The sequence below is a fragment of the Chenopodium quinoa genome, unplaced genomic scaffold, assembly GCF_001683475.1.
Source record: "Chenopodium quinoa cultivar QQ74 unplaced genomic scaffold, ASM168347v1, whole genome shotgun sequence".
Classification (NCBI taxonomy): domain Eukaryota; kingdom Viridiplantae; phylum Streptophyta; class Magnoliopsida; order Caryophyllales; family Amaranthaceae; genus Chenopodium; species Chenopodium quinoa.
Window position 1 is genome coordinate 2,872,653 of NW_018743813.1, and position 27,780 is coordinate 2,900,432.

The window sequence follows — 27,780 nt, forward strand, 5'->3', positions numbered from 1 at the left end:
TGAAAATGTACTTTAAGCTTTTATGATATGTGTAAATTCTACATTTCACTCCATGCAAATAATGGCGCCAAATTTTTAGTGCAAAAATGATTGCAGCTAATTCTAAATCATGGGTTGGATAGCTAATTCAAAATCACCTTCCCGTTTTGCATAAGCACGCACCCTAAACCATTCTTTGATGCATCGCTGTACACATAATACAGTCCACTATCATCCGGGAGTGTAAGTACTGGTGCTGTAATTAGTTTTTGTTTCAAGAGTTGGAACGCTTCTTCACATTTATCGTCCCACTCAAACTTCTTGTCCTTCTTCATCAAGGTGGTCATAGGTTTAGCAATCTTGGAAAAATATTTGACAAAACGTCTATAATACCCTGCTAAACCTAAGAAACTTCGCACATCAGATACCGTCTTGGGTGTAGGCCAACTCTTAACAGCTTCTAATTTGGTTGGATCTACCTCTACTCCGTCTTTGGACACGAAATGTCCCAAGAAGGCTACCTTTTCCAACTAAAACTCACACTTAGAGAATTTTGCGTAGAGGTGGTTTTCTCTTAGTGTTTGCAGAATTGCCCTTAGGTGTTCTGCGTGCTCTTCCTTACTCTTTGAGTACACCAGTATGTCATCTATGAACACAACTACAAACTTATCCATAAATTGATGAAATACCCTATTCATCAAATCCATAAAGATTGTTGTAGCATTAGTCAATCCAAAAGGCATAACTGTAAACTCGTAGTGTCCATATCTTGTCCTAAATGCAGTTTTTGTAATGTCTTCGTCGGCAATCCTCAATTGGTGATACCCAGATCTCAAGTCGATCTTTCAAAACACTGTGGCACCCTTTAGTTGGTCAAACAAATCATCGATTCTTGGTAAGGGATACTTATTCTTTATGGTTACTGTATTTAGTTCCTTGTAGTCAATGCACAACCTCATACTTCCATCCTTCTTTTTCACGAATAGAACTGGTGCTCCCCAAGGAGAAGCACTTGGTCTAATGTATCCCTTGTCTAATAAATCTTGCAATTGCTCCTTTAATTCACTCATTTCTGCAGGTGCCATTCGATATGGTGCCTTGGATATTGGGGCTGTTATGGGGACTAAATCTATGGTAAAGTCGATTTTCCTCTTAGGAGGAATTCTAGGGATCTCCTCCGGAAATACATTCAGGAATTCGTTGAATACTTCTATATCTTCTGGATTTGTCACTTGTTCATGGTTCATATTCCTAACACTACAGAAATATACTAGATGTCCCTTCTTCATGTATTTTGCTAATTTTAGCACTGATATTACCCTTGGGCACTTGGTTTTACCATTCATCCAGTAAGTCACTGATTCATTTCCGCTTGTGACCATCTTCACTTTCTGTGATCTACAACTAATCTCAGCATTATACTTACTCAACCAGTCCATTCCCAGAATAAGATCAAAGTCGCTCAGCCTAAACTCAATAAGTTCAGACCGGAATATCTTTCCTTCTATTTCTAAAGGCACATTTCTAAAAGTTTTGGTACATTTCACTATACCACCTGTCGGAATGGTTATGGGTAAATCTACTACCTCTACTGTCTTTAAACAGTCTTTAAGTTTTGAAACAACACCCTTAGAAACAAAAGAAAAAGTTGCACCAGAATCAAACAATATTTTAACAGGAACAGAGTTAACAGAAAAAGTACCAGTGATAACATCTTTTGTGGCATCCGCCTCATGCTTACTCAGAACATTCAGTTTCCCTGCAGTTCCACCCTTCTGTTGGCTATTCCCACTTGTGGTGTTACTGTTCTTTGCCCCATTCTGTTGCACTCCCTTGTTCCCAATAAAGTTGATATTGTTCCCTTGGAAATTCCTCTGGTTTCCTCCTGAATTATTGTTGTTTTGCCTGTTCCCATTGCTATTCTTTGAGAATCACTCATATCTACTACTTGGAAAGTAGTAGAATGTTCTATCGCTCCCGCCGTTACATTCATAGTAATTTTACCAAGAGCTTGACGACGAGTGTTGTCTTAGGCTCTTATTCCTTGCGTTGACGGTGTTATGTCTTCATCCCTTATGCCTAGCATCCTCGCAGTTCTAAGTGGACAGACGTTAATGGCTGATCCATTGTCTACAAGAGTAATAGGGACGTTCATTCTCTTGCAAACCACTGTGAGGTTTAATGCCTTGTAGTGTTTGTCACCTTTTGGGGGTAAATCCTTGTCAGAAAAGGTGATCAAATTGATGGGACTAGGGAGATCACTCGTGAGGAAGTTAGCCAACCCCTCAAGAGTGGTGTCAGAATCTATCCCTATTTTGTCCAAGGCATTCATTACAGCCAACCTATGTTATCGAGATGTGGCCAGAAGTTTCCATACGTTCATTTCAACTTTTGTTTTCTTGAACTCTTTGACGATGTCATTATCTTCAATGATAGGTATGGGAACTTGCTGTTTGGTTGGCATGGATTGTGTCAAAACGGGAGGTTGCATTCTCTCGGATCTTGTGAGGACGTCTATTGATGAATCTTGTTCAACCCAAAAGTCATCCATGGCATATGACACCGAAGGTGGAGCTCTTACCATGTCTTTTAAGTAGACGTCTTCTTCGTCACTGTCCCAAACTCCATTGTCCTCTTCTTGTGGAACTTGGACTAGCTTCTTATCATCAATCATTTTGTGAATTAAATCCTTGAATTTAAAACAGTTTTCAATAGTGTGACCCCGTGATTGATGATATTGAAAATAATATCTATCTGTCCTTTTCAATGATTCAAATGGTCTTGGTTCGAGAGGTTTGATCTTGCCACTCTCGGAGAGCATTTTGAACATTTGTATATATGGGATCCCAATTGGAGTGTAGAGTCTATTACTCTTCTTGGGTTTTTCGGTGACTTGTAACGCAAAATATTTCGCCTCATACGTCGTTCCCATGGGTGTGAGATCTCTCTTAGGTTCATTTTTCGGGAGTGGAACCTCGTCATACTTCTTTTGAAGTTCCTTTATAACCTAAAGAGTTTCACGTAGCAAGTGCGATCCTTCCATCATAGACAATGTAAGCGATTGTATGTCCTCTTTACTTGCTAGTTCTGGAAGGTTATCCATGGCGTCGAAAAAGATCTCCTCCTCTTCTTCGATGGCATGAATTTCCTTAACAAGTTTGATGAGAGACGAGGGATCAACCTTGTTTTCCTCATCAAAGATGGCCAAGGAGTGAGCGAGAGGCGCATTATCAATACTTGGCTTTTTGCTGGCAGGGGGCAATGGCAGCTTGTTGTTGTCGATTAAGTCCTGGTTAGCTTCTTTAAGGTTCCAACAGTTCTCAGTAAGATGGCCCCTACCTTGGTGATACTTGCAATGTGCATTGGGGTTCCAGTTAGCCAACCTTTTTATAACTGGTGGGTCCCCGAACGGTCGAATAGGAGTTATAAGACCTTTTGCATTTAATCGGTCAAATGTGGTGTCATAACTCATGCCAATAGGAGTAAAGTTCCTCCTAAATGGTTTCTTTTGTCCTTGATTATTCATAGCAAGGACTTCACCTAGGTTAAAAGTGCCAACATTGTTGGAGTGGGTAGTTTTGGAAGAAGAAGGATTGTCGTTCTTCTTGCCTTTCCAGCCACTGTTGGAGTTATTGTTGGCAGCTTTCAACTTAGCCAGGTCGTCTTCAATATTGATTCCAATGTCGTAGACGGCCTTGAAGGCATGGAGATTATTCTGATATTTGAGATGCTTGGAGTATTTTTCTTGAAGGAATAACCTTACGGACTCTTTTTCACTTGACACCTCAATCATCTTAGCTGAGGTTTCTCTCCATTTGTTAAAGAAGGAGGTGAAGCCTTCATTCACCTTCTGCTTCAGAATTTCAAGTTCCCTATAGTCAGTCTCAACTTGAATGTTGCATTTGTATCTGTCAACAAAGCGTTTGCTATGGACTCCCAGGTGCAGGTTTTTTCTTTTTCGAGAGAAAAGAATCATTACTGGCAAACGGTTTCGAGAGATAGTGAGAACAGAGAAGGGAACACCTTCTTGTCGATACCCTTAATACTCATTATTGTTTCGAAGGCTCTTTAATGAAAATAAGGGTTATCGGTTGCCTTGAATTTTGGTATGTCGTTGGCATTGAACTTCTGCGGAAGAAGATCTTTGTCCACCGAGACCCCTTATGAGCTAATCCCTTGAAACTTGTAGTCGCTTGATAGCTTGCTCATACTCTCTTGCATGAGGTCCATCTGTTGTTGTTTTACGGGATCATCGATCTTGAGGGTTAGGATCATTAGTGCCTCAGTCACGGTAACCAGTTGGTTTCTGAGCTCATTGACTTCTTCCTGTGTTGCCATTGTTGTCCTAGCCTTCCTCTTACCAGCGATGGGTTTTTCAAAAAGTTGGACTTGTACGAAAAGATTGTCTTTGATTAACCGCCCTTCCCTTCTTGCCCACGCGCTGTAATTTAAACCGTTTTTGCTTTAATTACTTGATTCAAATCAACCTTGACTTTACGGTTTTAAAGAGGAAAAAATAAAAAATAGGTGCATATTTTTTGCAACAACAAGGTTTATATTTTTTAGGAACCAAGTATAGTATTTAAATTGGAGGATTAATATCCGACTTATCCCCCTAAAAAAATGACGGAAAAACGCGCATACAAGACTTTCTTAGACATGATCAAAGTATGTGTATTGGTGTGTGCGTTGAGTGTAAGTGACATGTTTGGACTTTTGTGTAAGACCATGGGAATTGGTGCCTAGACTCAATTAATGACTTAACAAGGTAATATTAACAGTAAAATTTAACCGAACTACTTAGCAAACTGGTTAATTAGACGCATAGTGATGACTCGAGCAATAATCCGAACTGTCGTCAATACGACAGGACTGTCGCCTCTCTTTGCAGTGTAGCGCCAGACGACAGAACTGTCGCCAGACGCTACACTCCATAGAGTGGCGCTATAGTTCAAACTTCGGCGCCATTGCTGGAGCATCGATCTGAAACTGTTTTCGGTATTATTGATCAATAGGGGTATGCCTAAAGTCGTACTAAGTCAGTTCTGGTTAAAATATTAGACTTTTTTTGCTCAGATTAATTAATTAATTAATTAGGCAAAGTTCTTTTTGTCATTAATTTTATTTAATCTTAGCACAAGTCAAACAAACAGTTAGGAAAAACATAAACCATATGCACAACAAATAATGCACAATTAGTCAAGTAGGCACAATATGATGCAATGAGTTTGCAACCTAACCATGGCTCTAGTTCTCTAAAGTTCGGGATATGGGTTAATCAATAGAGGGTCCATGGTTAATTGTCCGGATGCACCGCGCGGAAGCCTAACCGTGAAGGGTTGGCGCGAGTGGATGGGACACCGCGAATTTTTTTAAAAAAAAAATTTGCTTTCATGGTTTGGTGAATTTAACATTCTCGGATGTATACTTTGTTGCTCAAAGCGTTCAATCAGGTTGATGGAGCATGAATTCCCAGAGGGTTATGTCGATGTGTAGAACACATATGAGTTTCAGAAAAATGAGAAAAACTCAATCAGGAAGTAGGATCGAGCGAACAATGCTAAAAACTGGTCGAAATTAGAACGCATATTTCAGGCTCTGTATTGGAAGAATTTGGCGCCAGCAAACAGAGGTTGGCGCCGGCTTTTGGCTTTAGCGCCTGGCAACAGGGTTGTCGTCTGGCGCTAAAGTCAATGTATCGGCGCTAATTTCTGTTCGCTGACGCTAATTCCTACATGCCTCGGCAGCTTTCTGTGCTCGATAAAATTTTCTAGTTTCGCGCAGCGTTATTTCGATCCTAGTTGTGAAAGATATTTCTCAAATTTCCTAAGTGTAAAAATCCTATGTTTTAACTCATTACGGATGGTCTTTCCAATGAGATCTTTTTAATGCAAATGACAATAATGTTAATCAAAATTACGCACATGAAATACTTAGAACGTTTCGAGTCTCATCCACTCATTCTAAATCATTGCCGAAATAAATTTCCGAAATTAAAATAGAAATCCTCCCCAGTGGAGTCGCCAAAAACTGTAGGACATATTTCAAGCGTTATCCCTAGCTTGAACCCCACTGTGATCATACACTAAAGTACGGCGGCGTCCAAAGGGAAAGAAGATAGAGCAAAAGAGTCGCCAACAAGTTTTTTAGGAACTTGTAAACCGTTCATGAGGTGAAGGTTACACCCCTTAACGATCCAAGAGATCGTCAACTCCAATAGGTCTTGAACCATGACTGGTAGTTCGGGGATGAAGGTACAAATCCAACCTAAAAGAGATTGAACCTGCCCTAATGATAGGCCTCTACTTTATTCTGATCGTATTCACGTGCGCTTTCTGACTAACATGCAATCAATAGGATTAACCCTAAACCTGTTTATTTATGTTGGTTGAATATTAATGCACAAATAAACTATTACTGGCGATCACTTAAATTATAATCAAATTAACCCTAACAATATTATTGATTATCTTATTAAGCGTTATTACAAGTACAAATTCCCTTTAAACATGCATTAAAGGCGTGATCAAACAATAACAATAAATATCAAGCAACATAATAATAATCAAAATAATAATTAAAATAATCATGATCATGTTAAAGCATAATAATAGTAAGATCATAGGCATGATACTAACAAGATTAATAACAAATTCTAGCATGTCACTAAACAATAAAAATCAAAGTTTTAATCCTAACATGATACTAACAATCATAAATATTAGGAAGAACACAAAAGGTATCATACTTTTAATCTTACTTGATATTAAAGTTACCCTAGACATGATACTAGGAATCATAATAACAACCTAAGCATGATTTCTACATCATAATAACAATAAAAACCATTAAAGCACTTACTTGGATGCCTCGTACCTCTTTCTAATAACAAAATACACGTGTTAGTAACTTCAAGGAAAATAATAAAACAAACAATTAAATTAAATAATTGAAAGAGAGATTTGGGACCAAACCCTTAGAAATTAAACCTTTCACGTCTAGGGCGAAGGCAACTTCGAATATGGCTAGGTGTGTCTAGGTCTTGTGAATGCGGAATTTTGTATTTTTAGAAAAGGCTAGTTTAGAAAAGAGAGGGAGAGAGTAATAAAGAATTTCTTGATGAGCGTTGGTGAGAATTGTTGAATGAAAACGGAGTTTTTAGAAGGCTATTTTTAGAGAAAATCAGCCGAAAAGATAAAAAAATCGAAACAGAGTTCTGACGTGCAAAACGAGGTTAGCGCCAGACGCTGACATTAGCGCCAGGCGCCAAGCTTAGCGTCAGGCGCTAATGCTGGCGTTTGGCACTAACTTAATTATTGACGCGTTTTCTAAAATCTGATAGAAATTGTCGTACAGGAGGATAAAATCGTATTTTCCTCAAAAACATTTTTTTATTCTGATTAAAAATCTAAAAAGTTAACAAAAGGTCAATTTATCAATGCTAATTGAATTAGGAATGAAAAGAACCTTCTATAAGAATCTAGAAGACTAAAACGTTTTCTAATTGCATTAGGAATTATAAATCCATATTAGGCCTCCTCTAAATCATTGAGCCGCATATAAGGCTCAAACCAGGCCCAGTTTAGTAATTTGGCCATAACTTCCTCAATATTCATCGGAATTGGGCTTATAATATATCGTTGGAAAGCTCTTTTCAACCCTATCCAACTACACTACTATTGGACCCATATCAGGGACCAACCAAACTGGATTGGCTGTTTTCTTAAAATAGGTTTTCGAAAAACAGAGAGAAGAGAAAAGAAATTAAAACTATCCGCAACACTAAACTTTCCACACTTTCACTTCATTCGATTATGATTCGACGCGAAAGGTATTCATCATTGGGTTTGGTTTTGGGGAGACACAAATGAGTGTCTACAGCACCTCTTCCGTGACTATGAGTTTGCAAGCCATATTTGGAATAAGTGAATGCTTATGTCTCGATATAGAGAGTACAAAACTTTATCCTCGAGGATTGAATAAAAAAAATTGGCTGAACTATGCAATGGATCAGGTCAACCCACCCATACAAGCAATTCAGGTTTATGAGAGTAAAAAGGAATAACAAGGCAGGGGACAAGTTCAGCCAGCAACAACAATTAAGGAAACATGAAAAAATCTTTTAATGAAGCATTATAGAATAAAGAGTGTGGTGAATGGGTAACATTTTTATGTAATTTTGTGTGTATTGAGTAGGGTAGTTAAAGGTAGTCTTAAGCTGCCATTTTGGTGACTTGTTGCGTCAAGCTATAACTTGTAATTGCTACTTTCATAAATCTATCAAAGTTGCAAGCTTTCACTTAAATCATAATTCCACCATTGAAATTTTACAATCAGTTTTCCTAGTCGATCTACAGCAAACTACTTGCAGAAAGATTATATGAAAGTATGACCAATGAGGGCATGTATAAATATTTCCTATTACAGAGCATCTGGCTTGCTAGGAGTAGGAAAATATTCAAGGGCCTATGTTAAAATCCTGCGATTGCTCTTGTTGAAATTAACGACATGGCAAGAGATTCTAAAGAGTAGGAAGATAAAAGAGAAGGCACTAGGGAGGCAGTTAGATAGACAAGACTTGGAGCTCAGATGGCTACAACCAAGACCAGTCCCATACACCCTCCCTACCATAGCATCTCCACCTACTTCCCCTGCAACCATCAAACCTCCTGCTGCCCTCCCATACCCCCCTCCCAACATAATCTTCTAAACTGCCAACCAGTTGACACCCACAGTAACAAAAAATATAGCGTTCGAGCATAATAACACAGATGACAACAGTACTAAAGATAGAGCTATATGTATCACATATGAAGTATTAAACAATGATATGACACACATGAACTATGACTTATTCAACAAAAAGAACACAGTACACAGAAAAAGAGATGGAGTAAATTGCATACACGATGCATTCAAAAACCCAAAAGAATCTATTGTTTATTTAATATTAATGAGTAATCATGCTACAAAAGTACTTAAGAATAAGGACTTTAAGTAGCAGCATGAAAATTAACTATTTAGCCCAAAAGAAATTAAAAATTACACGGAGTTCGAATTACTAATTAATTGCTATAAAGTAATCTGTTTTGCCTTTATAACGCTCTTACATTAGACATTGAGGTAATTACTAACTATTTAGGATTTAGCCCAAATAACAATTAAAAAAATACGAGGTATTATATACTGGAAAAAACACAGCGCATGCAAATATATCAGAAAATTGAAAAGATTTCACAACAAAAAAAAAATCCAAAAATTGTTGTTAAGTACTTCAAAATTTTGAATTAGTTAAATTAAATCAGTTAAGCTGCCATACGAAAAAATCAACATTAAAGAACACATCGAAATTTAAGCAAAAATTTGCTAAAGGAAAATTACAATTGGAGCATGTATAATTTTATTTGAGCATAGCAATTCGAATTTTTAATTCTGCTAGTTAAAGTCCTTATTATTAAGTACTTTTGTAGCATGATTACTCAGTAATATTAAATAAACAATAGATTCATTTGGGTTTTTGAATGCATCGTGTATGCAATTTACTCCATCTCTTTTTCTGTGTATTGTGTTCCTTTTGTTGAATAAGTCATAGTTCATATGATACTAAATTCAACTATTACCATATTCGAATTGAAATAAATAGCCATTAACATTGTTTTAATTCTTTAAAGTACGAAATAATAAGAAAACCGAACAATTAACCCATCTTACCTTGGAACTTTTACAACGGAATTGATATCACGATTCAAAGGCGTGGAATTGCGTTTTGAATCTTGAATCTGGTCACGAACGGTTGTGAATCACAAATTGGCGGAATTGATATCACAATTTGGTCACAAACGGAATTGATATCACGATTCAAGGGTATCGTGATTTTGAGAGGAATATTTTTTTTTTTAACTAAATTGGCGGAACCAATTTATTTTCGTTTTAAACGCTTAAATTTTTTTTTTTTTGTTTTTTTTTTTTTTGGGCAAAAGTGGGATTAATCGCCTAATCTATCCATGACTCCATGTTGGGATTTGTGAGTCTTACTTTTATACGGCTATTTCACCAAATGTCACTGATTACTTTCGAAATTCATCAAATGCCATCGAACTTTTCCAAATTCACCAAATGCCACCGAGTTTTAACAAAATTCACCAAATGCCATTAATGACTGACAACCGTTAGTTGACCGTTAGTGGACCCCATCACTTGCCACGTGTCACTTTCTAATTGGCCCATTTTTAAAAAAAAAATTAATTAAACAAAAATTATAAAAAAAAAAAGTTGAAAAAATTTTAAAAAAATGGAAAATAGTAAAATACTTAAAAAAATTAATAAAATAAAATAAAAAACAAAAAAAAAAATTCTGCTGCCACCACCAGCCTGCCACCGGCCAGCCCACGAAGCCGCCGCCGCCGCACCCTTTTGCCGCCGGGGCTAGAACCGGCAGGCGCGCCGGCCGCCGGCGACCCTTCCCCTAGCCTTATCCCGTCGCAACCCCCTCCCCTAACCCATCGCAGCCCCTTCCCCTCCCCTTTCCCGTCGCATCCCCCTCCCCTTTCCCGTCACAGCTCCCCTCCCCTTCCCCTCTCCCCGTCGCAGCTCCCTCCCCTTTCCCTCCCCTTTCCCGTCACAGCCCCCCTCCCCTTCGCCTCCCCCCGTCGCAGCCCCCTCCCCTTTCTTGTCGCGACCCACCGGCGAATCCCCAGTCCCCACTGTATTTCGGGGTGGTGGAGGAAGGGGGGTGGGGTTTTGCGGGTTAAGGGGTTGCAACGGGGTAGGGGAGGGGAAGGGGAGGGGTCGCCGGAGGCCAGCGCGCCTTCCGGTGCTAGCCCTGGCGGCAGGGGTGGTGGTGGCTAGGGTTTTGGGGTGGGTAGTCATGGAGGAGGTGGTGGTGGCTAGGGTTTTGGGGTGGGCAGTCACGGAGGAGGTGGTGGCTGCCACCTCTTAATTTTTTATTTTTTTTTTTGTAATTTTTATTTATTTTAATTTTTTTTTTTTACTATTTTTAAAAGTTTTTAATTTTTATTTTTGTTATTTTTTTAATTTTATTAAAAATATATATATATTTTTTAAAACGGACCAATCAGAAGGTGACACGTGGAAAGTGGTGGGGTATAACTAACGGTCAACTAACGGACATTGACGGTCAACTAACGGAAATGACATTTGGTGAATTTTGTTAAAACTCGGTGGCATTTGGTGAATTTGGAAAAGTTCGATGGCATTTGGTGAATTTCGAAATTACTCAGTGACATTTGGTGAAATAGCCGTTATTTTTAAGTGCTCAATTCTTTTTTTTTTTTTTTTTTATTTTTAAATAATGCTCAATTCTTATTTTTAATTAGACATGTTCACATGCATGATGTATGACTATTCATAATGTAATAATGATATAAAAAATTAATGGATTTTTCTACGTTATAACCCTTTAATTTTTCGTTTTCTACGATGTGCCCCCTCTTTTTGAGAAATCTACACTATAACCTCAAAATACATTTAGTTTCCCACACGGTAACCTTACCGTTATCTTGTCGTTAACAAATTTCATTAGTGAGGCCCACTCATCACTAAATAGTATTTTTTTTATCGATTTGCGTGTTGAAAATAGCTTCGTTAAAGGTTTTAGGGGCTATTTAGTCTCTAAAGGATCCAAATTGAGCTCAGATTTAGGAAAAAAAATAACATAAATGCCTCGTTTTGCGTATTAACTACGTAAACACGCAAATTGAGACATTTCTTAATATGCAAAACGAGCCCTTTATGTTATTTTTTGGTTAAATCTGAGCTCAATTTGGGCCCTTTAAGGGCCAAAATAGCCCTCAAAAATTTAATGGAACCATTTTCAACGAACAATTTGATAAAAAAAATATTATTTAGCGGTGAGTGGACCCACTAACGGAATTTGTTAACGACAAGGTTACCGTGTAGAAACTAAATGTATTTTGAGGTTATAGTGTAGATTTGTCAAAAAGGGGGGTACATCGTAGAAAACGGAAAGTTAGAGGGTTATAATGTAGAAAAACCCAAAATAAATTTATATGATAACTTTTGAGAATTATAATCTAATACTTCCTATGTTTTTTTTGTTGACACCTTTCTGTTATCACACTTGTCAACGCATGTTTTTAACAATTTTATCCTAAAATTCTATCCAAATCAAATGTAAATTAACTTTTTTTTTATCTTAAGAAGTCTATTTATTTAGAGGGTTACTAAATCAGTCAAGGGTAACTATAAGTAACTTCTAACCGACCGAGTAACCCTTGAATAAGTAACCCCTAATCGCCCGAATAACCCCTAAATAAGTAACCCCTAATTGACCGAGTAACCCTCAATAAGCCCATAATAAGTAACCCCGAAATATAAAATTTTGTGATATTATATATATCAATAAGTTAAGGGTTTTTCTAAGCTATGCCCCTAAAGTATTCGAGTTTCTAGAGTGTACCCATGCTTTTTTCAAGTTTCTAAGTTGTGCCCTTCAACTCCTTATCAATACTAAAATGTACCCTTATTAGTTGTTCAAATGTTATTTGAGAGTGTGATTTCGTGACTTCAGTTTTCATTATTAGGGTTGCGGTGGCTAAGATTTCTTTATCCTACCATTTCCCTACCTTTTATCATCTTTCTATTAAATTTATAGTTAACTTTAGGTGACGTGGAAGTCCCAAGGAGCGTACCATTCATCAATGGTAGTAAGTTGAGTGACACAACTTAGAAACTTGAAAAGGCATGGGTACACCTTAGAAACTCGAATACCTTAGGGGTATAGCTTAGAAAAACCCAAAAATTAAATTATGAAAATTGATTAGTGGATTGCTAAACACCACCGTCCAAAATGATCACCACCGCCAAAATTTGGTGTGAGTGGACAACCATGCCATTACTATATAACCACCTATTTTTCCTCCACGGTAAACCAACCACCCCTTCCGATCGGCGACAACAACCACTACCTTGACCGACGACCCATCATTTCCCCTCAATGACAAGCCACCACCTTCCCTCGTCGGCGGAAAAGTGGTGTTTTTTTTAATTTCCGGCAATAGCGGTAACCGGAGCCCGAAACCGGTTACTAGGCATGGTTGTCGATTCACACTAAATGTCGGCGATTTTGATCATTATTGCTGGCGGTATTTAACACCCTCGATTGATTATTGATAAAAGATTAATTGTGTTAACTTCGGACAAGTACACACAGTACTACCCAGTATATAAATAGAATCTATATTATTGAATATTGATTAATGGGGCAAATACTAAAATAGTTCACAACAAAAAATACCACATTATCATGTAACTAGAGTTGACAATACAAGTGTTTGGGTCGAGTTTGGAATGTGGGTTACATGTGACTGATGTAAGACCATGTTAATTACATTACGAATTTACGAGAGTGAGATATATATAGCTCAAGTGGTTAGAGCTCCACTCTTAATGTCAACAAATCTTGGGATCGATTGTGGCCAACAAGAACTATTTGTATTAGAACATTTAGAAGTATAATTATGTTATCTTACATTTAACAATTTAGTAAATAGACATTGAAATATAAAATTTACATGGGAAACTTAAATTTGCACAAATATTGGTGCAATTGGAAGGAATTTTGATTAAAAAATTGATATTAATGCTATTTGAAAAAAGCCAATGGGACTATTAATTTGGGATTAAAAATAGGTCATAAGGGACTATCATTGTATCATTTAGGGACGGAGGGAGTATGAATTATGGAAAATTTTGCAGGAAATTCTACCCACTAAATTAATATTCATTATTAAGCGGTAAAACTCCCTCCAAATTAATATTGAGCACAAGTAATTTATAAAAATAAAAATTAAAAATTAAAACAGTAAATACCTGCCTACTCAAGTCAATCCCACGTTCTTCATTTCATAATTTTATTTTTTTTATTTATTTATTTTTTTTAATAGAAAGTCAATTCTTCACTCCATTCTCCATTTTTTTTAACCATCAACTCTCTTCTATACACAAGTGGGAAATCTCAAATTCTCAGGTAATTTCATTCTCATATATCTTAAATTTAGTTTTCCTCTAAAATTATGTTTCATTAAATCAATTAGCGGTATCTATTGGTTTATTTTCTATTTATATTAGTGATATTAATTTCGGGTGTTCATGGGTTGTGCAATTTGTTTTCTAATAATTAGCTGATTTCATAATGACTATGGACAATGTTAAATGTTGCCCTACTTATTGATAGTCATTTGATTTAGTTGTTGTTCAATATATTTTGCATTGTTTTTGTGAGATTTGAGTTCGGATCTGATTTGGGTTTAATATTTGATTTTTTTAAATTTTTTTTATTTTTTTGTGGTCATATTGTTTTTATTGAATTTGTTGCATTGTTTTCACTAAATTGGGTTTCTGAATATATATATATATATATATATATATATATATATACTAGTCTGGTGCCCCGTGCGACGCCCGGGTTGTTTAATAAATTTATAACATAAACTTTTATCTATATACCAAGTTTTAAAATTTTATTCAATGATACAAAATTAGTTAGGAATTTTTGTGATTTTGTGACGATTTAAATTATGCAATAGGCATATAATGATTAATAATAATATTGGTGAAAATGCTTGATTTGATAAAAATTTTAAAAAATATAGCAAAGTAAGTTTGAAATATTAGAAAATTTTGAAAATTAGCCAAAAATAAAGCAAATAAAAATTTTCTTAAGCATCTTCAGTTGACCTGAACCTGAAACTTTTGCTATTGTAAACATTTTTTGACCCGTGACTTGAAGTGACTCGACCCAAAATGATCTGTGATCTGACCCGAGTGATAGTTCTACATAAAGTAATAAAATCATATTTGATTACGAAGTTTTGTATTTAAATCAATTAGCATATACGATAAATGAATGTTGTACTTTTTTAACTACTTTCTTTGCTCCCCAAAAAAATTATGATATATATTTAAATTTATATGATAACTTTTTAAAATTATAATCTAATAAATTTTTTGAATAAAATTAAAATTCAATTTGTACATCTGAAATATTGGTATTTTATCAAAAATAAAACTCTAAATTAACCTAGTCTATTTTAATCTATCCAACATGGCGCAACACTTAGCGTAAAGTTGGGACGCCAAGTGTCGCTGCCTCGTCACCTGGCTAAAAGTTTAGCTTTATATATATATATATATATATATATATATATATATATATATATATATAGGGCTATATATTGTTTATGCTAGCAACTGATTGTGTCCAATTGGTTGGAACGTCATTTACCCTCTAATTTCTTCTTAGTATTTTGGATAAATGTTTTTTCTTCTTCTTAAAAAAAAAAAAAAAAAAAAAATGAAAGTTCTAGTGAGAGCTTATCATATATAAGAGACCTATACATTGATGAACCATGATGTGATAATTGGAAATTGCGTTGAATCTGTAAAGTTAATCGGGTATACATATTACATACCCTTTCTTGAGAAAAATATGCAATTATGTAGTTTTGTTAATGCTGGGCACATAATATCTAAACTAATATTTTTGTAAAAGGTTTTATTTTCCCTTCTTGTGGATGATAAATGGAAAAATGGACACATAATAGAATTTAGCTTAGACACTTTGTTTGGAGGGCCTGTAAGGGCTTCTTAGCAGTTTGTGAGAGTCTACATTATATGCATTTCCTCTCTGACCCTGTGTGTGCGATATGTGGGAATGGTATTGAGTCTACTCTACATGCTACATTTGAATGTCAGGCGATCAAGAATATTTGGACAATGAGCTCCTTCATGAACATTATTAATCAGGCCCCATCCTCTGAATTTGCTGCAAGGTTTCTTTGGTTAACGTCGAATGTATCAAGAAAAAAGCTCCTTTCCATTACAACCCTTGCTTGGTCTGCTTGGTGGTGCAGGAAAAAGCGCATTTTTGAGAATGAAAGCCAGCGCCCAGTGCAAAGAGCATCAAGCTTGCTGAAGCATGTTGGGGAGTATGAAGAGTATGCTGCAAATAAAGGTGTTCAGAGTATAGGAGAGATTACCATCTACTTCTTTAAAATCGTGGAATTGTCCAACAGTGGGGACTGTTAATATCCGAGACGAGAAGGGTGATTTGCTGGCTGCGGCTGTGCAAAATAAGCATGCTGGGTGGTCTCTTTCACTAGCTGAAGCTGCAGCATGCCGCTTTGGTATGCAACTTGCTACTAGGTTGGGATTTATGAGTATCATTGTGAAATTTGACGCCCTGATGGTTGTTGATGGCCTGATGGGGTTAAGAAGAAGCGTGGTGGTTTTGATCCTTTGTGAAGCTGACATTGCCTGTCAAAACTGACTGTATTTTGGGAGTCAAATTCTCGAAGCTTATACCTTTCTTGTGTTCATATGCTCTGTTGGTGCTATGGAGCTTTGTAGAAAAATTAAAAGTTCTGCAATTTCTCATTCACAAGTTGGATATGTTCTCAGTATGATCTTTCTACCTTAGATCTGGATTGATGATGTGACACCTTTTACTAATTTCAAGCATTTGTGAATTTTGTCCATGCTACAAACAGATTTGGGAAGAACATGAGGCATGCTGGTTTATGAGTATCATTGTGAATTTTGTCCATGCTACAAACAGATTTGTCCATGTCTAAGCCCTTATTTCCTTCAGGTGATGGTTCTTATAATTATTTGATGTTTGCTTCTTATTCTAAGCTTTTGTAAACTGTGCAGTGTAGATTGAAATCTAATTATGATAATCATGCTTTAGAACGAAGTATGCCTTTGGGATTTGTTAACGCTCCAAAAATAGGTTGTAGTGTGGGATGAAAAACATGGCATCTTTGTAGTAAGACTTACATAAGGGCACATTTTATTAGGGAATTCTGTTCTTATTCTGAGAATATTCTTGCGATTTCTTTTAGGTTCTGGATTCTCAAGTTCGGCAGCTTTTGTTTGCTCTTCTAAAATCACTATAATGGATGTTGTTGGGTTGAACTTCCCTAAGGTATTTTAAATTACCCGTAATACTTTTTATTGTTTTGTAGTAAACTAATTATTTCCCTTTCTAAGTCAAAGTATGCCTAACACCGAATGACCTTTTTTTAGAGGGCCGCTCATGTGTACTCTGAAGCTAGAGGGCACATGCTTTCAAGGATACAATGTCCTCGGATTTGAGATTAGCTGAATTTAGCTATTTGCTAGGCACTAGGATCCTCTTTCCGCTATATATTTTCTACGAAGTATATATGTAGTCTTTTGGATTCTTGTATTTAACTAATGCATAGTTGTCATTTAGCATAATTCTTAAAGTTATGTGTTTGTTGGTTATTCTCTTCTATTATAGTTACCTCCTAACGAGATTGACTTTTGTTGGACAGAGCACTTGTGGGATTTGCTGGCCTCCAATGGTGGTTGCTAGTCCTGCTAGTGGACATCTATTCTAAGCAGGTTTGTTCTAATGCAAATGTGTTGGGTGGTGTTACTTGATATTTTTTTTTTTTGCAGGGTGATGCTGACTGTCCCCTTGAGTGACTTTGGCAGAAGTAGGCTCAAAGTGGTCAGGGCAGTATGGATTTTATAGAATCACAGTGAGTGTTGATCAATAAGGATTTTGGATACTAGCTGAGGCTGGGGCTGCAGGATAAGGTCTGTTGCTTGTGCAGTGGCTGGGACTTATGGGTGTAGTACTATAGTGTGATGCGTTATTTGTGGTTCAAGCTATTCTTAGACACCAAGTTGGAGCTGCTCCAATCTCTCGTCTATGATGATATTAGTAGATTAAGTGTTGCTTTTTTAATTCTTTCTCCCTTTCTCATGTAAAACGAGTGGGTCATACAATGTGGCTTATTGTGTAGTTTAATGGGATACGAGTATTTACTAGTAGTTTAAAGGACTTTAAACTTTGGTGGATCTTGGTATACGTTATTATATTTGCTTATTGCTTTTTCTTTTTTCTTTTTTTTTTGCTCCAACAATCAGTGTTTGTAGAACAAATAGGTACTAATATTTATTTTTACTCTTTGACTCTTGAGATTATATATATTGGTCATAATTTTACAAGACTCACATTCATAAATCTTAAGGTGTTTGGCAGTTTGGTTAGCTTAAGTTTACTTTGCATAAAAGTAAATTCTCATTATGTGTGCCACAAAAATTAATATTAATGGGGCACAAGTGTTGGAATGAATGCAACGGCGAAATAAAAATAACCGTGACACAAGTGTTTGTTTGCAATGAGAATAATATTAGTCGTGACACTAGTGTACATTGGCTACGAGAACATAATTGTATGTGGCAAAAGTGTTTATTTGCCACGGGAAATTTTTTTTGTCGTGGCACTAGTTTCAATTAGCCACAAACTTTTTTTTCCCGTGGCATAATATATTATTGTAATATGAAGTTTTTGACAGACTTTATTTTTCCCGTGGAAACATAAAATTATGCCACGAATTTAGAATTCCCGTGGCATAATTCGTGCCACAAGGGTCAATTTGTTGTAGTGAGAGTGGTTTTCCAAATGTCTTTGTGGAAGTCTCAATGAAAGATTTTCTTTCTCCGTTCAAGGCTAAAGGCAATCGTCTAATGAAGTATTTCGACGATGCTCTTTTTGGTTTGGTGGACTCATTGTTTCTTCGCCAACCACCTTAATTGGTGGAGGACGTCGAGCTAACGACGTTAACCAAAAGCGCTTACGGGAGGCAACCCGGTTTTCTAACCTTTTTTTTTATCTAATATTTTTCTTTATTTCCTCCTTTGAGAACTTTTCTTATTTCTTTCTATTTTGGTTTGTTCTTTTGATCTTAGGTACCATGGGATTTGAATCGGAGAAATTTTCCAACAATTTTGGTCTTACTTCAAGAGTTCGTGAGGTTTGGTTATGCTTAGAGGAAAGGGGTCGTTGAGGTTGTATGTTCTTGTGTTTGCATTCCCATCGATTTTTATTCATGTTCAAACATATTTCGGATTCTTTCTTATACTCCCTCCGTTTCAATTTGTTAGTCCCATATACTATTTTTGGCGTTTCAAAAAGATCTACCCATATTGAATGTATTCCACTTTTAACTTATTTTTTATTTCCTATTTTATACATAATAAATTATGAGTGGTTAGATTAATTTATTGTGAATTAATAACATGACTCTATGTAAAAAAATTATTCCCTTAATTTATGCAATTATTACTAATGCTTTCCTTACAAAAATCAAAAAAAAATTATATAAGGCAAACTATTTGTGAATTATTTTTTACTTTAATGCTAGATTCCAAATACTCACCTTTTCTTATTTTATGTGATTGATTCCATATGAGAATATCATATTGAAACGGAGGGAGTAAAATTTTTGAGTCCTTGATCATGACATTTGATAGGGACGGTGAGAATGAAAACACGAAAGCATTTTTAAGGGGGTATTTCTCTTTTTAGCGCCATAGATGTGTGGGGTGCGCACGCACAAAGCTGTGCATGCGCGCATCACGAAGACCCCGCGGGCGCGGATACCTGTGCACCAAAAATGCCAAAATCTGACCAGGAACTTCCTGCAGGCTGGCCACGGGCTACCCGCGGGCGCGACATTATCAGGAGCGGGCGCGACACCTGCTGGCAGCCCCTATAACCCCAAAACGCACCCCTTCTTTCATTTCTTTCATTTTTCCCTCCTAAAACCCTATACCCTCTCTTACAATACCAAGCCTACTTCATTTCTTTTATCATTTCAACATCAATTTCAATTACCAAAATCATGTTTTTCAAATCTAAAACAAAAAATAAACTTTCAGATTTCTTTCCCCAATTCAAGCCAGGAAAAAAAAATTGGGTCTTTTTCAAAATTTTGAAATTTTGTGTTGAGATTTGGAGGTTGTTTTTGAGAATTCTATTTTTTCTTACATCTACATTTTGAGCATTTTTCAAGCATTTCAAAGCTTCATTGAGGTATGGTTTCTTATTGTCTATTCATCATCTTCCTCTTTGATTTAAGCTTGAACCATTATGCTTTCATGGTGAAATTCTATGGTTAATACTTTTCACTTGAAATTTATGTTGAATGATATCGTTGGATGTTGAATTGAAGTTTCCTCATGATAAATGTGTGAATTTTGATTGAATTCTTGAACAATAATTGTTGGCTATTTTCTCTCTCATGGGTTTTCTTTATATTAGTTTCATATCTTTGATGATTCAATAATTGGGATTTATTTTTCAAATTGACTCATGATTTGGTTTCTTATGTTCAAGTTTGCCTTCAATCCATGTTTATTTGCTTGATATTCATGATGTTATCAATGGCATTGTTCATTTGTTACCATTTCTTGCTTCTATTTGTGAAATATTTCCATTTTGTGCTTGTTGTTGAACAACTACTTATGCTTAGTCTTGATACTTTGTAGATGGCCACGCTTCGTCATAAGAAGCGTGCTAGAGCTAGTTCAAGCAAGCAAAGGTATATTGTTCCGCCTCCACCGGAGGTTGAGGAAATTTATGGCTTTGAGTTTTCAAAGGAATCTCATTGGGAGTGCTTCAAACGTCTTTCAAAGAGAAAGCTTCGGCCAATGCGTTTCTACAATCAAACGACAACAAAGTTTCTAGGGATTGACGGGGATGTTCGCCTCCTTGCGGAAGGCCTTGATCTTTTGGACTTCTTGGATTTGAATGCCCCTAACTATGCTAGGGTGACTTATGAATTCCTTTCTTTTCTCGAGGTTGTCCATGAGCCGGGTGCAAATTACTCAAAGATTTTGACTTTCCAACTCTTCAACAATGATCACTCTTTGACGGATGCTCAACTATGTTCATACTTCAAGTTTCCTTGGGCCGAGGATCCGGATCATTGTATTTCTCCGGCTCATGGTCGAATGGAAAGTGAGCATGGATATGATGAGCAACGTTGGTGGAGAAGTATCTCGGAAGAAGGAAAGTATGACCCTCAAACTTCAAAGTCCGCTTCCATGATTCATCCGGCTATGCGATATTTCAACCGAATCCTCACATACGCTCTTTGCTCCAAGGACTCTTTGGGAGCTATTTACCGTGAGGGGCTTTGTTGGTTATGGAAAGCCGACCAAAATGACTTTGAGATTGAGTAGGTGGATTTCACGGAGCGTTTGATCTCCCGATTCTTGAATATCCGTGATGGAGTTTGCCTTTTGGGATGCATCCAATTGGGTGGGATGATTCCTATACTAGCTTTTTGCATCAATGAGAATTACAAGGCTATGCTAGACGAGCTTCCACAGATTATTGATCCTAGAGAAAAGTCCCCCTCGCATTTCTTAAACATCTCCGCACTAGTGAATTTAAAATTTCTTGATCGAACGAGGAAGGACGATGTTTTTATTTAGAAGGTCTGTCGGTATAAGGAGTGGTTTGTCATCCCTTACAAAGAGGCAACTACTCATCCCGAGGAGAGAGATTCTTTGTCCTGGAGACCCCCAATGCAAGATGTTCATCCCTTTATCCGACGAAGGACAAATTGTACAAGAGGTCGTTCAACTAATGCATGCTCATCGATTGCTCATTCCCTTTCCCGGTTGAACCAGGAGGTACATCTTTTCCCTCCCCTTCTCCCACTCCTTCTACTTTCGATATGACAATAATTCATGCCAAGCTTGATTCTATTGCTAACATGTTGTACTCCATGCCTTCTGTGCATCCCGTTTTCCTTGGTTATGATTACCATACGTATCGATTATATGATTTGCATGTTTTTAGGGGTGAGATAGATCCTTACGTAAACTATTCGTACCTCCCGGTCCAACAAGGACCTGTCCCTCAATGGGAACCTTTTGATCCTACTGTGGGTCCTAGACTTTGTTATCCTTATTGGGAGGGCCCCCATATTCCCTAGTTCTATCATAGGCACTACCCCGGGCACTAACGACTATAGGCGTCCCGGGGGTTGTGATTATGCATATGATCCGGCTAATCCTTCGCCTTTTCCGAACCCCGAGACTTTTGGAAGGTGGGGTAGGTCGGGTGAGACAATCTTAGATGATTAGTCTCATTATTTTGAGCTTTATAGAATTAGGAAGGAAAGTCGGTTGTGGGGTAAGGCTCCTATGGAAGTGAGCGAGATGGAAATCTCTAGTCATGTGATGGAGACAGGTGAGGGGAGTTCTCATTCTACCCCTTACCATAGTGCGGAATGATTCTACCTTGGTCCCCTCCTCTTTCTTTTGTGTTTTATATATGATATTTCTCTTTTGCCTATTTGTCTTTCGGTTTAGAGTTAGGGGGGCGGCCCTTTTTACGCTTGGGGGTGTTATATGTCGTTTATTGTTGAGTTTCGTTGTTTTTCCCCTTTGCTTTTGTAGTTCATTTCCTAGTCTCATCTGCTTCTAGTATAAAGCTCTAAGTCCTTTGGTTTTAATATGACGCTATGTTTTGGATTTGTTGTTTGATTCGCTATTCGCTGTCTGATGCGTTTCTCTGTATATCTGGTATATGAATCCTGATGATGATTATCTGCTATCTTGCTCTTTGCTACTGTTTCGGTCTGACATATCTTTGGATACTACTTCTGTTGCTATTTGATTTTTCTTTATTTTATTTTCTTCCTTTTCTTTTGTTCGACTTTGTTTGGAAGTTACTAACAATTTTTCTTTGTATTTAGTTCTTGTATTCTCACTTTGCTCTATTGTCTATGCTTGGGATTTCAACGATGCGTAAGGTGAAGAGTGCTCTTTCACCTTGATTTTGTAAGCATAGCTTTGGCGCTCGGTGAGATCTTTCTATATCTCTTCTCTTTCTTTCTTTCTTTCTTGGTTGCTTAGTTTTAGGGTTAGCTTTATTAAAATGAGTTGAATGGTTCGAGGATGTTTGCTTTGTAACACCTAGCGTGTTTGGGGTCATTGGCGTTGTTGCCGAATGACCAATTTTTTGACGATTTGGTATTACTTGTTTTTGTTTGCATTCTAGTACTTTTCACTCTAGTTTTTAGTTTTTAGCTCTTTTCTTTCTTTCATTTACAAATAAAACATTTTTGAGGCTATTTTTCTTCTTTTTGCTAGTTTAGTTCTTTTCTTTGGACATTCTACATTTCAGAATTTTGCCTTTGCATGTATGCTTTCCTATGTTTACTTGGTGTGCATGTTTTGAGAATATTTGCGCTTGACTCTAGGATAGGGTATGCTAAGGTAGTTGTTTAGACCTTTTGGGACCTTGAAGCCAGATTCCGTTGGGTTTGTTGTAAGACGGAGTTGCTTCCTTTGGTTGATTTGATGCCCTTAGTGAGTTTTTGCCACATCCATGTGAGTTTCAATATTTTCAAGTCTTCAACATTTATTTGCATGAGCGACATGGATCCTTGACTATTGCGGACCTACTCTTGAATCTTGACTCATAATTCTCAAACTCGAGACCGAACTAACTAGGGAGGACAAAGGCATCTTTTCGGGGTGGTAATTTTTCTCTTTTCTAGGTTCTTTTCTTTATTTTTAGTTCATTTAGGTTTACATTTGCCTTCTTTCTAGCAATTTGAGCCTTTCCCCTTCTTTTCAAGCCACATCTTCAGAAATTTGAGCCTTTTGTTTCTTTTTGTTCCAACTTTTGTTTTTGTGAAGCAAATAATCATTTTATTGGAGTATGTGGTTTATAAGTTTGGATGTTGGTTCATATTTGTCAGCAAGCTTGTGTTTTATGTTTTTTGTGATAATAATGGCAAATGAATAAATGAAAATGCCGTCCTAACTTTCTAAAAGGCACGGACAAAGCAAATGCAAACTTGTAAAAGCCGTCCAACATTAAAGAGGCATGGACAATTGCTTTGAAAGCAATGGAAACATATAAAGAAGAAAAAAAAAATTGAAAATGAGAAAATCTCAAAAATATTTTGATGTAATTTCTTTTCCCTTTTCAAGTATTGAGGACAATGCTTCCTTTTAGCTCGGGGGAGACGCGTTTATGCTTTTTGTATATATAATTGTGGATATAGCTTTGAATAAGCTTGGGGGTGTTAGTTTGTTTTTGTTTGGTGATTACTTGATTGTGATTCTAAGAAAGGCACCATTCGTTGCTTCACTTTTAGGAATACTGCCAAATTTTAAAATTTTAGCCTACCCCTAACCTTTTGCCCTTACGTTATAACCGTTGGGAAAGTCCTTTCGACCTAGTGTTTGAGTCATATACCGAGGGATGACATTATGAGTTAAAGCCTAAGGAAAAGGGATGCAAGGTCAAGATGTCGGGAAACCCTAAAAATTCTAATCTTTTTCCAGTTCCTTCGAGGAACCATAGGGACGCTCACTAGGGGAAGATTTGAAATCATAGGGCGAACGCGGCTAGATTGGTCGGGATGAAAGTGGATCGCGCCTCATTAGTTCTCTACGCTTAGCATACCTTATGTTTCAATCAACCGTGAATATCTTGAAGCATGCATACCTATTCCTTATAGAAAAGTGTTCATGCATTTGACTATTTGTGAAAGTCCTTGTAAAGAGCAATTTGTTTGAACTTTTGTTTTACTTTTCTTTTAAAATGATTTTACCTCATTTTTGTTTCAAAGAGTTGTGGGTCAAGCTCTTAGGAAACCCTTACGAGACCTTACTCGTCTTCATAGGCGACTTTAGGGTTTCAAGGGCTTGTTGTAGCTAAAAACAACCGTGATTCCTACGTTAGTGAGTATTAGTGTATATTCTTCTTTTCTCTTTCTCTTTTCTTAATAAGCCATCCTTATTCCTTTCTAGATTTTGCTTTGCTCAGTACGAGCAAAAGTCTAGCTTGGGGGAATTTGATGTGTGTTATTTATGGCACTCATAGGGTAGTGTTTTAGGATATTTTCATTATGCTTTTCATGCTTTTCTTTTACCATTTTGATCATTTCTCCTTTAGTTTCTGTATATCTTTTTCTCTCGTGTTTTACTTTCCTTTATGTACATTTCTTAGTGTTTTCCTTTTATATTAGTCTTTTTCTCTTCTATTTCTCTCCTTAGTTTCTCTTGTACGTGCCTAAAGACTTAGCTTTGCAAAGGATTCAAGAGGAGAAAAAAGAGCCAACCAAGGAGCTTCAAGTCTCATGGAGAGGGCTCGGAGAGGGCTCTCCTCTTTCTCTTGAAGCCGCGAGCGCGGGTTTTGGTGCAAATTTTGGGGAATTTCGGCAGGAACTCTCCGCGCCCTACCCGCGGTCTACCCGTGGCTGCGGAGAGTTTGGAGAGGGCGCTCCGAATCAGAGAGACCGCGGCCCCCTACTTGTATTGGAATAGAGCATTTTGCCGCGCCCTATGCCGCGGGCGCAGGTAGCGTTGTCGCGGGCGCGAGCTACAGTACTCGCGGGCGCTGGTTTTGCCTAGACTGCCCACGGAGGCAGTTATGGATTCCGTACCCATTTCTCTGCGCCCGCGGGGTCTTCGAGGAGAGGGTGCGGCCGATCAGCTTTTGTTCTTTGCTTATATATACTCTTGTAAATCCTTTTAAAGGCAAACTTTTAGATAATATTTCATTTGCTTAGTTTTTAGAGAGAGAAAGTAGAGAAAAATTAGAGAGAAAGTTTGAGATTGTAATTTTTGGATTTTAATTGTAATTCAACATTGTTTCTTCAATCAAGTTTTTGATTCTTCTTCAATATCAATCAAGTTAGTAAGATTTATTTCCTTTTAGTTTACTTCAATTGCAATTTACTTTTATGCTTGAATGTTTGGTTTGGATTTTGATTTAGTCTTGATAAGTTATAGATTGATTGTATTTCCTTTTGATTTAGCTTGAGATGAATATGTTTGAGATTGAATTTGTTCTAGTTTTAGATTTCACCATGATTAGTGAGTAGATTAGTTGATAGGGAGAAGGGGAAGCATGCTTGATTAATGATTGTTGTTAGTTGCATGATGATCCTTGATTGATTTATTGTTGCAATTAAATTGGCTGACATAGTTGTGCATGTGATTAATTAGACTAGGAGTGATCAACCTATAAGATTAATCTATATTGCGTTGCAAATCCCAATGACACGAACAATTGATTTGGGAATTGCTCTAATTAATTGAATTTGATTGTGATTCTCCATGTTAATCATTTATAGTGAACCCTAGTTTGGCTTATAAGAGAAAACCCTTGAATTCCTTTGATTACAATTTATGTTTGTCCTTTGCAACGTTTGAGTCAATCGGGTGATCCATCAACTAGCATGATTGTTAAGCTTGCATGTGGAACCTATATCCCTAGTGTTTAGCAATTTGATTGTATTCTTGTTTCTTGTTATCCTAGTTACCATACTCAACCTTTAACATTTCTCCGAAATAGCTTAACGTTAGACTACAACATGGTTTTGATTCATTCCTTTGGGTTCGACCCTTAGCTTTCCCTATACTCGTTAAGGTTTGTTAAGCGTTTACAAATTGAGTTTGACTTAGTGAAGAATTAGATAACGACCTAGGTCCAACCCTTGTCTCAAAGAGGATGAGATCATCTGTAAAGAGTAAATTCGTGAATAATGGACTCTCTCTACGAGCGTAAAATTGGTCTCCATTTTACAATTATGATAGTATCCTCGATCACTTGATCGAGCCTCTCCATACAAAGCATAAACAACTGAAACAAGTACAAGGAGAATGGATTCCATGCATCGACGAATTCCCCTTGAAGAATACATGGAATCTATCTTTTCTCTAATCTACACAACTATTAGCAAAGAAGGTGAAGTCACACCCTCCAAAAAAGCTTTTGATATTAGTAAAAATTAAATAGTAAAAAATTAGAGACTAAGAGATCACAAAAATTATACAGAATATTGCATAAAAAAAAATTGTACATTGCACGTGGTTAAATCTAAGAATATTTATTAATGATAATATATTAAGGAAAGTGGAGCATTAATAAAAAATAGAGGGAGCATGTCAGAGGCAAGGTCACCACAACCACCATCTTCACTAAAAGTCTATGAACAAAAAACAGGTTTAAGTGTTACCATCCCAAATAGTACAACATTCTTCTCTTGTTCCATCTTGAATAGTTTCTTGGTGTTGTGCACTAATTATTTCGATCTGCACATTACCCTTTTGGAGCTGATCTTCTACCTTTTAACTCTTTTTTTCTTCGTGGTACTCCATTTCTTTAACAATTCAAAAAAAAAGTTAATAAAACTATAACGTATGATCACAAATAAAAACAACTTAATCATTCTTACCCAATTTCACTCCTTCATTGCGTTTGACATCTTTGTCGTGGACAAATCTGCTAGTGAAATCGAGATTATTAAACTCTTGATGCGGCCAAGTTCCAATAACGTCGCCGCAATATATCTTTTCCAGATCATCCAAATATTTCCCATTTGCAAAAACATAATTAAAGGTTAAAATTAGTCAAAATGTTAGCAAAAATCACATTGAACCACAATATGCATGTATTCCTCACATATCGATGACATAACTTGGTTTTCTTGCATTATACAAACATTTTCATATCTGGTTGTCAAATCTCATCTATATATCAAAATATCCTTATTCTGAAAAGAAATAGGAGTTATGAATTAAAAATAACTATAATTAGGGGTATATCTAATTTCAAAGCAACTTGGTCAATTGACTACACTTGTATTCAATTAAAAATTATTTTTAAAAATATTAAAAAAATGAAGAAATAATGATTTATTTAGTACTGAATTATTGAATATGACAATAATATGCAAATTTTAAATAATGTATCAATACACATAATTATATGAGTTAAGTGCAACATAATATTTATGTAGTTATACATGATTTGTTATTTATAAATAATTTCGTGATGAATTAATTTTATATATGTTTTTATTGCCGGTCCCACGGTCATAATTGTGCTTATTTGAGATACGCGGAGTTATTTTTATTACTACTTTACGTTTTATAATGTTTTTGTAGAATTGATAATATTTTGTA

The 27,780-nt window shown here is 36.5% G+C and overlaps 1 long non-coding RNA gene across 2 annotated transcripts; it reads left to right on the forward strand.

The window, feature by feature from the left end:
- Positions 1 to 13,675: 13,675 nt before the first annotated feature.
- LOC110685432 lies at positions 13,676 to 18,144 on the forward strand. 2 transcript variants are annotated; one of them, XR_002504057.1, is made up of 3 exons: positions 13,676 to 13,987; positions 15,715 to 16,609; positions 16,863 to 18,144. It is a non-coding gene; the product is annotated as an uncharacterized LOC110685432 (long non-coding RNA). The 2 variants fall into 2 exon arrangements; XR_002504058.1 differs by having other exon boundaries at positions 15,792 to 16,609.
- The last annotated feature ends 9,636 nt before the right edge of the window (positions 18,145 to 27,780 follow it).